The sequence below is a fragment of the Stenella coeruleoalba genome, assembly GCF_951394435.1.
Source record: "Stenella coeruleoalba genome assembly, chromosome: 11".
In the NCBI taxonomy this organism is placed as follows: Eukaryota; Metazoa; Chordata; class Mammalia; order Artiodactyla; family Delphinidae; genus Stenella; species Stenella coeruleoalba.
The window spans coordinates 7,687,650-7,698,691 of NC_137157.1; the positions used below are offsets into that span (position 1 = coordinate 7,687,650).

Genomic DNA, 11,042 nt, shown 5'->3' on the forward strand with positions numbered 1-11,042 from the left:
CACTGGCCTTTTCTAGGACCCCTGGCTGCATCTGCTGGTCCTCCACTCCTCTGCCCAGGTCTTCCAGTTAAGGGACGGTGCTCTCCTCACTTGACATGCTCTCCCCAGATGAGCTCTTGCATTTCATGATCTCATGAGTCATGTCAGTGACTCACAAATCTATTCCTCCCACCAGGCTCACCCCCTCCCCAGTATTTCAGATTCACATCTCTTACCTTCTGGGAAGCACTTACCCAGATGTCCAATCCCCAAACTGTTGAGGACCTCTGTGCCTTTCCTCATCCTGAACCCTCTACGTGGAACGCCCTCCTCCTCCCCAGCCCGCCCCCAGCCAACTCCTACTCATCCTTTACGACCCAGCTTGGATGACTCCGTGTCCAGAAAGTCCTCCCTGGCGCCCATCCCGGTTGGGCTGGGTGTTCTTCTCACTCAACACATCCCAAACTTAACTCAGCAGCTTCTCCCCTAATCCTGCTCCTCCGCCATTATTCCCCAACTCTAGTCCTAGATCCAACCGTCATCCTGTTCTCAATCTCCAATTCCTTCCACCTTCACCTCCCAAACACTTCTTCACTCTTCTCCCATCAGCTCCACTAGCAGGCCCTCATCATCTCTGGCCAGCAGCCTCCGTCGAGCTCCCTCCAATCTGCTGCCACTTGGTGGTCAGGGGTATCCGACATACATGTCAACGTCACTCCCCCGTGCGACATCAAAACCCTCCCAGGTGCCTGCACACGCACAAATGAATGTAGGTTTAAGAAAAGGCGGAAAGTGAATAAGCTCTGTAGTCCACTAATGTACCAATGCCAGTTTTCCGGTTTTGATCATGTATATTGGCTGTATATCCCCATCAAGGGAAGCTGGGTGAAGGGAACTCTTTGTTACCATTTTTGTAACTTCCTGTGAAGAAAGTTAGAAAACAAACCAAACCTTGCATGACACCCACTACCAGGAGGACAAAGGCCAAGCTGCTCATCCAGGTCACACAGCACCCACCCATGGCCAGGCCTGGAATGCGACACTCCAGCAACTTTGGAGCACCCAGCTTCCCATTCAAGCTGCCCGCTCTTCCTGGAACAACCCTAATGCCCAGTGCTTCTTTAAAGCTCAGCTGAGGGCTACCCTGGTGGTGCAGTGGTTAAGAATCCGCCTGCCAAAGCAGGGGACACGGGTTCGAGCCCTGGTCCGGGAAGATCGCACATGCCGCGGAGCAACTAAGCCCGTGTACCACAACTACTGAGACTGTGCTGTGGAGCCCGCGAGCCACAACTACTGAGCCCACGAGCCACAACTACTGAAGACCGCGTGCCTAGAGCCTGTGCTCCACAACAAGAAAAGCCACCGCAATGAGAAGCCCACGCGCTGCAACAAAGAGTAGACCCCGCTCGCTGCAACTAGAGAGAGACCACGCAGCAACGAAGACCCAATGCAGCCAAAAAATAAATAAATAAGAGGATTAACAAATTAAAAAAAAAAAAAGCTCAGCTGAGGTGGCTCCTCTACCAGGAAGCCTTCCTTCCCCAAACCCCACCTTTGCACAGCACCCCAAGCTCACAAGCACTGCACCGATCCTAGTTAATGTTCCCATTCTCTCCCTAAACTAGGAGCTCCTTGAAGCCAGAAGCTGGGTCTGATTCATCTCTGAGCAGCACAGAGAAACATATTCTGAGTAAGTGGAGTCTCATAAATCCTAGAATAACAGTGAAGATGTGGGTTTCAGTAATCTTTTTTTTTTTTTTTTGGCATACCGCGTGGCCTGCGGGATCTTAGTTCCCCAACCAGGGATGGAACCCGGGCCCTTGGGCAGTGACAGCATGGGGTCCTAACCACTGGACCGCCAGGGAAATCCCTCAGTCATCATTTATTAAGCACTTTCTCTTACCAGGTATTATTCTAAGAGCTTTAAGTATAATACTTAATCCTCATAACACCCCTTAAGAAAGTACTACTATCATCCTCATTTTACAGATGAGGAAACCAAGGCACAAAGAGGTGAAGTGACCAGCCAGGGTTAGTTACTAAGTGACAGAGCTGGGCTTTGAACTCTGGTAGTTGCACTCTGGAGACCACGCAGTGTCACCTCCTGACTCAAAAGTGCTCCCTCACCCCCACAGGCCACCTTCAGCCTAGACCCACACTGCACCCTGCCACCCCACCCCGAGCACTCACGTGCCCCAGGGCAGCCTGCAGACGGGCCACGCACAGCATGAACACCACCTGAGCTTACGTCACCTCCACGCCAGGTACTTCTCCTGACTCACCAGCCCCTCGATGGCTTTACTCCGAGAGACCAGGAAGGCTTTAATTTCACAGTCCCCGACCTCACTCATCAGCTTTCTGGGTCTGCATGGAGCCCGAGGACCCTCTGCTCCAAGGAGGTCAGGGAGGGGTCTCAGCTCACTTCTGGAGGCTACCTGCTGGGCGTGAAGCACCTTCTATCGCAGGGGTTTTGAACCTGGGGCCCAGGGAGAGAATTCAGGGGTATGTGACCTTTCTTCAGGGGTCTGGGAAAACATCTGCAACTTTTTTCACTAACTCCTACCTGATATTTAACATTCCACTCGATTATGAATGTAGGCAATACACTCAGTAGTGTCAGCACAAGAAATCACAGCTTTTTCCCTGTCAAATTTCAGCTACTGCGGACACAACAAAATATTGTTCACGCTCCACCACAACTTCAAAATTACAGTATCTACATTAGACTCACTGCAGGTCTTATTTTTTAGTGCATTGATGTAAAAGCCCAGCTGTAGTTCAAGAGAATGGGTTTCCTTTGTAATCCTGTGTATTTTACTTTATCCATTTAAAAAGAGTATTCTGAGGGGCTTCCCTGGTGGCGCAGTGGTTGAGAGTCCGCCTGCCGATGCAGGGGACATGGGGTCGTGCCCCAGTCCGGGAAGATCCCACATGCCATGGAGCGGCTGGGCCCATGAGCCATGGCCGCTGAGCCTGTGCGTCCGGAGCCTGTGCTCCGCAACGGGAGAGGCCACAACAGTGAGAGGCCCGCGTACCGCAAACAAACAAAAAAAAAAGAGTATTCTGAGAAGGCATGCATGGGCTTCCCCAGGCTGCCTGATAAGTCTGCAGTACAGAGGTGCTTGAGAAGTCCTGCTCTCAGGAATCAGGTTATTTATCCCTACAGTAATCTCAAAAGTAGGTGCTATTATCCCCACTTTCCACCAAAAAGCGAGACTTGCAAAAATAAAGTCTTTTTTTTTCTTTAAATGAGGCTTGGCGGGATCTGTGACTTGCCCAGGGCCACACTGCTGCATGGGAAGGAGGCTGCAGGTACTGGCACCTCCAGGCTCCGCCAGGAACATCTGTCCAGAAATGAACACGCAATGGATACCCGCAGGCCTCAGCAACCTGCAGTTTGTTTCTTTTAACTGGCCACCTTGAATAGAAACCAAAGTTCAAGAAACTTCCCCCAGGCCCCCTCCACGGCCCCACTATAAGCCAAACTAAGAGTCAGCTGCAAAGCGTAATCTCCACCCTCCCACAGCATTCTGGTTCCAAAGGGCTTTTTTTTTTGTTATTTATTTTTGGCTGTGTTGGGTCTTTGTTGCTGCATGCGGGCTTTCTCTGGTTGCAGGGAGCAGGGGTTACTCTTCGTGGCGGTGCGCGGGCTTCTCATTGCAGTGGCTTCTCTTGTTGTGGAGCACGGGCTCTAGGTGTGTGGGCTTCAGTAGTTGTGGCACGCGGGCTCAGTAGTTGTGGCTCGTGGGCTCTAGAGCGCAGGCTCAGTAGTTGTGGCGCACGGGCTTAGTTGCTCTGCGGCATGTGGGATTTTCCCGGACCAGGGCTCGAACCCGTGTCCACTGCATTGGCAGGCGGATTCTCAACCACTGTGCCACCAGGGAAGTACCCCAGTGCCACCAGGGAAGTCCCCCAAAGAGGCTTTTACTTTCTTCATCTTGTCTTTCTTGTTCGCAACAACCTAAGGGCCCAACTGCACAGAAGGGTTCAAACCCACATCTCTCTCCAGGGGCCCAAGCTCTACTCCTGCTTCTCTACCTCCAAGACCCACCTGCTAGGCTACTAAAGTGAGACATTTAAACAGTAACTCTTTTATATATATAATAGAAAAGTAACAGAAGCTCACTGTTAAAAAATAAAAATAAAAATAAAAACAGAGCTTGCCCAGAGTCCAGAGCTCAGAGTGACTGGTTACCATTCTTTGTTTTTTTTTTTTTTTTTTGAGCAATTTGAAGTCACTGCTCCTCTTCATGGGAGGAGAAATCCCCACCTGGGCACCAAGAGTTTCATGGGCTGCTCTGCAGAGGGCGCTGAGCCGGTTCCAGTCCCAGCCCTGTCCCATGCTAGTTTTCAGGGAATCAGCCTGAGCCTCTTTTTTGTCATTTACAAGATGGAGCTAATGATATCCACCTTCCAAGACTATTTTGTAGATTTACATAGTCCCCTCCGCCTACACACACATACACACACACACACACACACACACCCAGAGGAGGTCAGAAATTTGTGTTTCTGCTGAACTGGGCACCATCAGAGAATACTTGGCAACTTTCAAAATTATCCTGTAAGTACTTTTCCATCAGTCAACCCCAATTTCTTTGCAGTTTCCTTCTAGGCCACTCTTTTCTGGCAAGGGCTGCTCTGGACCACCCTGCTACTATTGTTCATTTACTCAACAAATAACCACAGGACACTTTTGTGTGCAATGGGCTGTGCCAGATGCTGGGAGAACAAGGTTAATGAAGTCCCTGGCCTTGGACAGCTTGTGGTCCATGCACAGCAAGACAAATAAAAAGGCCAGTGTTAAATGCACAAGTAATGATACAGTTAAGAGTTACAAAGAGGGTTTCCCTGGTGGCGCAGTGGTTGGGAGTCCGCCTGCCGATGCAGGGGACACGGGTTCATGCCCCGGTCCAGGAAGATCCCACATGCCGCGGAGCGGCTGGGCCCGTGGGCCATGGCCGCTGAGCCTGCACGTCCGGAGCCTGTGCTCCGCAGCGGGAGAGGCCACTACAGTGAGAGGCCCGCGAACCACAAAAAAAAAAAAAAAAAAAAAGAGTTACAAAGAAACTAAAATAGGAAACGTGGCAGGGAATGATGGAGAGGGGGGTGGGCTGGGAGCTTAGCGAAGGCCCTTCCAAGGAGGTGGCATTTAAAAGGGACAATTAGGATCCAGTCACAGGAACGTGGGAGGGGGGTAAGGGCACACCTGGCACAGGCTATGGCGAAGACAATGGCCCTGAGGTGGGAACAAACTTAGAACATTCAAGGAAAAGACAGAAGGCCAATGAGGCTGCAGTACTGAAGTGAGGGCAGGCCAAGCAGGAAGGAAGGGGCAAGGGACAGGCTGAGGCTGGTCAGAGAGCTACACACGGGCCAAGCTGGGGAGCCAGCACTGTGCTCTATGTGTGCCAGGAAACCACTGGAAGGTTTTCAGCAGAGGAGTGACAGGGTCTCGCTCTCCAGAAGATCCACTTGGCTGCTGTGTTGAGGATGGACGACAGGAGGGGAAGGTGTCAGATTAGTTAGGAGGCTACTGCAGTCGTCCAGGCCTGGATCAAGGTGAGCCGTGGAGAAGATTCAGAAACACTCTGGACGTTATTAAATGTTCATGGCAATCACAACCATGCCCTCACACCGGGTGGTCTTGATAGCTTTCAAAGTTCCTTCATTTAAGTTTCAGAGCAAACCTGAGGCAGACGGGACTGAATCAGCAAGGCCATTTTTCAGAACAGGAGACTGAGGCCAGGAGTGACAGGATGATGGTGCCCCAACTCACGCAGCCAGTGTGTGCTGGGACTGAACGAAAGGCAGGACTTTGGACTCCCTGCCCTGTGTTCCTCTGCCTGCAAAGGGACAGGGTATGACATGGAATGCTCCAGAGAACAAGAGCTTAGATGAGCCTCTGAAAAGCCCGGAAGGGTCAGAGCCTCGACCTTGCCCGCAGCCCTCAAGGAAGTGCTCGACGGATTCTCGCTGGCTGACCCCAGCTTTCAGCGTCAGGGAATCTGACACCTGGTTCCCTCTCTGAGTCATGGTGTGGACAAGACAGGAAGAACTGAGGGGTGGGGGGCCCCTCGGGTTTCTTCTGAAAAACAGAGACCTCTTTCACCTTGAAAGATTATCATGAGGATTAATGAGAGACTGTGGGCAAAAGCACGATACAAATGTCAGATCATTAGGGTTTCCAAACAGATAAGAAAAGAGCTCCATGGAGACTGAAATAGCTTGACAGCATCTCTCCTGCAGGACGGCTAAGACCTCGGACTCAGGAGTCCAGCAGGCCTGGCTCCCTCTGACCCCCTGCTCTACCTCAGCTGTGTGATCTTGGAACCTCAGTCTCCCCATCTGCAAAATGGGGCTGTTAAGAGTTGTTCCTGCCTCGAAGAGTCGTTAAGTGGATTCAGTAAGAGAAAGCACAGAAAGCACAAGCACAGGGCCGGCACACGGCCGCATTCCAGACATGGTGGCTGCTGTCGCTACCGCCACTGTCACCATCAGGCCTGGGTCTCAGCCTCTGATTCGGGGCTCGGGAATTGCCGCGGAACTGAAGTCAACTAGAGATGTCTCCTGGATGCAGAAATGCTGCCGCCCCTTCCCTCTGGGCCTCCACAGCCTGATGGGGAAACAGCGCTAACACACCTGCAGAAGCCATCAGGGCGCCTGCAAAGAAACAGACTTACTAGGAGAAATAAATAAGGTGGGAAGGAGCCCCATAGCTGGTGATGACAGAGAAAGGAAAACGAGCCTGTTTTCTATGGGCCATTAAATGTGATGAAAGGAACTGGCTTCTGTGGAGACTCCTGGGAGCTGACACGTAGCAGTCACTTCATCAACCCCAGCTGAGGCTCCAGTTGAGGCTGCAGCCAGACTTCCTCAGAGGATACCTCCACCTTCTGCTGTCTCACCTTATCACCACCAGCCCCGTCAGCCTCCTGCCTCCCTCCCTCCCAGCCTGACCTAGTCCTCCACCGGGCCAGCTCAAGAGCCAAACTGCCCGGGTTTGCCCTCCAGCTCTGTCACTTACACGACGTCACTTAACCTCTCTGTGCCACAGTTTCTTCATCTGTAAAATGGGGACAATTATAGCGCCCACCTATAGGGCTATCATAAAGATTGAATAAGCTCATCTAGGAGAAACCACTCATGAGAGCTGGCCACTAGCTAATTGCTAGATTGGTGTTTGTTAAGTTACTAAAAAATTTTAAACCCCTCTAGTTCCTCTCATCTGAGTCTCCTGTCCCGATCCCCGGGCACTTGGGCTCCTCCCAGAGGTTACCACCAAACATCATCAAACCTCAGGGCTCATTTTCGGAAAAGGAAACTTGGGCCTGGAGAACCCAAGGGACCACAGTGGCAGAGCCTGACATGAACCTGAATTCACACCTGCCACCTGCACCGTGGCTGTACCAGATGATCTGCCTGTTCTTACTTCACACCACCGTGCCTTTGTCCAGCTCAGTGCCTCTCCTTAGAATGCCCTTTCTCTGGCCTTTCTCAACCCATCTTTCTTTTTTTTTTAATTTTTAAAAAAATTTATTGTATTTATTTATTTTTGGCTGTGTTGGGTCTTCGTTGCTGCACGCGGGCTTTCTCTAGTTGCGGCGAGCAGGGGCTACTCTTTGTTGTGGTGCGCAGGCTTCTCATTGCGGTGGCTTCTCTTATTGCGGAGCACGGGCTCCAGGCGCGTGGGCTTCAGTAGTTGTGGCTCGCGGGCTCTAGAGCGCAGGCTCAGTAGTTGTGGCGCACGGGCTTAGTTGCTCCACGGCACGTGGGATCTTCCCAACCAGGGATTGAACCCGTGTCCCCTGCATTGGCAGGCGGATTCTTAACCACTGCGCCACCAGGGAAGCCCTCAACCCATCTTTCAAATATTTAAATGGCACTTCTTCTCAGAAGACCTTCCACCCCCCAGGGCAAAAGAAATCTTCCTCTACACTGGGACATAATTCAATTTGACAACAAAATGGCTGAATGCGTCCTCCTGGCACCTCCACGGGGGCCTGGGACACAGAGGGTGAATCAGATCCAGTTCCTGTCCTCGGGAAGCTCAGGTTAATCATCCATATCTTTCTCCTTTCCAAGCCACAGGCTCCTCCGTGGCATCAAGCCAGGCACTGGCAGGCACTAGGAACTGAACTCGGATCTCCACACTCAGGGCTCAGTCTTCCTTCCACCACCATTCTGCCTTCTGCAGTCAGGCTTCCAGAAACCTCCTGAGAGTACCTGCGAGGCCATGGGGCACAGGGCTGGTTCATTAAAACTCCCTGGCCTTGGGGAGCCTGCTGACATTTTAGCTTAAGCCCCCACCCCCCGGAACATTTGCCAGTTCAAACTGTCCTGGTCTCTGTTCTTGTCTACATATTTGGGATGGAGGTGGTCCAATTCTGACGCCATGCAGCACACTTAACAGTCACCCGGGACTGGCTTCAAATCCAGCCAGGTGATCTTGGGCCAGCCACATAAATCATGTGTTCCTCAGTGTGTTCAGCTGTGAGATGGAGATAATAATGCTCACCCCTCAAGGAGCCACTGTAAGAATTAGCCAGAATGTTCGTCAACCTCCCAGAGTGGAAGCAATTGTGGTGAGCCCAGAATCCCCTACCTCTTCTCCACCCCAGCCAAGCATCCCCATTCTTTCAAGCTCAAGACCCACTTGCTGAAGGAAGCCTTCCCTAACTTTTCCAGGTTACCCTGAGAGCTCTCTCTTCTCTCTCCACTCCCACCGCACTGACCCTAGTATTGACCATTTCCTTGTTCTCTCATTGGTTCGCTAGTTAACTTTATCTTCCCAACCAGCCTCTAAGTGGCAAACTCAACCCAAGCCTGCCCCACAGCATCGCACTGTGCTCACAAGAAGCGCTTGAAAAGTAACTTGCTAAGGTAGCCAGGACTCTGGGAGAAGGTGAAGATTTGGAGGCAGAAAACCAGGTGGGAATCCTACCTCTGTTATGTGACCTTCCAGGGAGAACCTTCAGCTCTCTAAGCCTCAGGTTTCTCATCTGGAAAATGAGGACTGAAAAATGTCGAGCTGACATGGTTGCTATGGAGGACAGATGAGCCAGCATATGTGAAAGCCCTTTTGTTATAAACTAAAAAGTGCTATTTAAGGGATTATTATTTTCAGATTTTCAAATCCAAACCTACTGATGCCTCAACTTTCCTATACCTAAGACTCAAGAGCCCAGCTCTTAGCCCCAAATAATCCACCCAAACCCACATTCTTAACTGTTCATCCTAAACAAAAAGCCAACAGCCTAGAATTCACAGCATCCGTGGAACCTCGTCCCAGCTCAGGGCTCACAAAACCTCTCTCCTACCTTCAGATCTCAGCCCTCCTGGACACAGGTTTCTCCTTCCCAGCTCAAGGAAGCCCACACCACAAACCTATTCCAACTGCGATTGGCTGGGCATCATTTCTAGCTTGCAGTCCAATTTCCACGGAAAGTGAAAATGGGGAAAGATGACCAAGGTGGGTATGGTAGTATGCGGGGGGAGAGGGGGTCTAAGTCTTGGTAGTAGCATTAAAGATTCTGCTGGAATTTTGTGTCCACTAGCGGCTAAATGTACTATAATTATCACATTTGTGTGAAAATCCAGGGATCTGCATTCTGCTGTTTTCATGGGACTGGATGAACTGCAGGCGCTGAGGAAAATGCTAAGAAGTTGGAGTTCAAAGTCTTGCACCCAGGAAACAAAAGTCCCAGTAAGCAATCCCAGAGAAATGAAATCCCTGACAAAGCTGATGTGGACACCACAGTCCCTCACTCCGGGCCCAGGCCCCTTCTCCAGCCCCTCCATTCCTTCTCCAGCCCCTATTCTTACCCATTAATGCCATGTAGGTATCACACCCATCAGAGTCTATCAGAGTGAATCCTGATTTTTTTTCCCCTGGGAATACTGCTTTGTCTCTGTGAAAGACCCCCAAACCGGGCACCTTATAAATATCCGAGCCAGACAGATTTTAAGAGGAAATCGGGGAAAGGAAGGAGCAGGCCGGGAGGAGTCCCTGAGGCCCGCGGAGGGCAGGAGGGGAGTCCGAGGCCGGGGTGGGTGGCTCCCTTGCACTCATCTCCCGGGGGCGCCCCCCAGGCGCTGGAGCTGTCCCCCGCAGCCCCTGTGCGCCCCTGGTAGGACGACGGACCCCTCGCAGGCCTGAGCCCAGGGACTGATCCCGCGACCGGAAATGCACCCCCCAGACCGCGCCCCCCTTTCCTGCCGCCCTCTCCCCCGGGCCGGGCCGCAGGCCCCGGATCCCCGGGCTCGCGTGGCCGCCGCAGCCGGCAGGGGCGGCCCGTCGGCGGCTGCGGTCCCTCCAACTCCCGGCGCTGCGGGGCCAAGGCGCACACAAAAGGAAGGGGCGCGTTGCCAGCGACGCCCCCGCCAATCGCCTCGAACCCCATCGCGGGAACCGGCAAAGCATCCGCACACCCCAAAGCTTCGGACGCCCAGGAGAGAGCCCCCCACGCAATTAGTTCCAAGACACCCCTCGGGGGGTTGCAGAGGCAGCCAAATCTCCCAGCGGCAGGTGCCCCCGGCAGCACAATAACTTTGAAACTTTGGGGCAGGGCACGGGGGCCGGGAGGGGGAGCCCCAAAAAGAAGGAAAGGGGGTTGGGGGACTATTCATTTTTGCAAAACGCACTCTCCGGGTGTCCCCGCGCAGCTCCGGCCTGGCCAGGGCTTTCCGCACCTCCTCCCAGCCCGGCGCGGCCCCCGGGCGCCCCGAGCCCTCCAGAGCCGGCCGCCGGTTCGCGGTCGGGCCCCGGCCTCTGCCCCGCGGGGCTCGGGCCGCGCGCAGCACTCACCTCGGCCGGGCTGCGCTCCCCGCGGGCCTGCGCCGAGCCCGATAAATGGTATGCTATGACTAGAGGTATGATTACGTTATTATTATTAGTAATAATAAGAGTAAATGCTATTTAATTACGGGCGGCAGCATCCTGCTCCCGGCGCCGCCGCCCCGGCAGCTCCGTCCATGTGGCTCCGGAGAGCTTTACTTTCATTTCCAGCCCCCTCGGCCGGCCGCTCGCGGCAGCACCCGCTGGAGGCACCGTCTCCCAGCAG

General features: G+C 52.9%; 1 protein-coding gene across 1 annotated transcript in view; it reads right to left on the reverse strand.

Annotated features, from left to right (window-relative positions):
• ZC3H7B (zinc finger CCCH-type containing 7B) overlaps positions 1–11,042 on the reverse strand; it is a 51,984-nt gene extending 40,942 nt beyond the window's left edge. The window contains exon 1 of the mRNA XM_079938416.1: positions 10,787–11,042. The gene's annotated coding sequence lies outside the window, so the exon portion shown is untranslated. The remainder of the gene's footprint in view (positions 1–10,786) is intronic.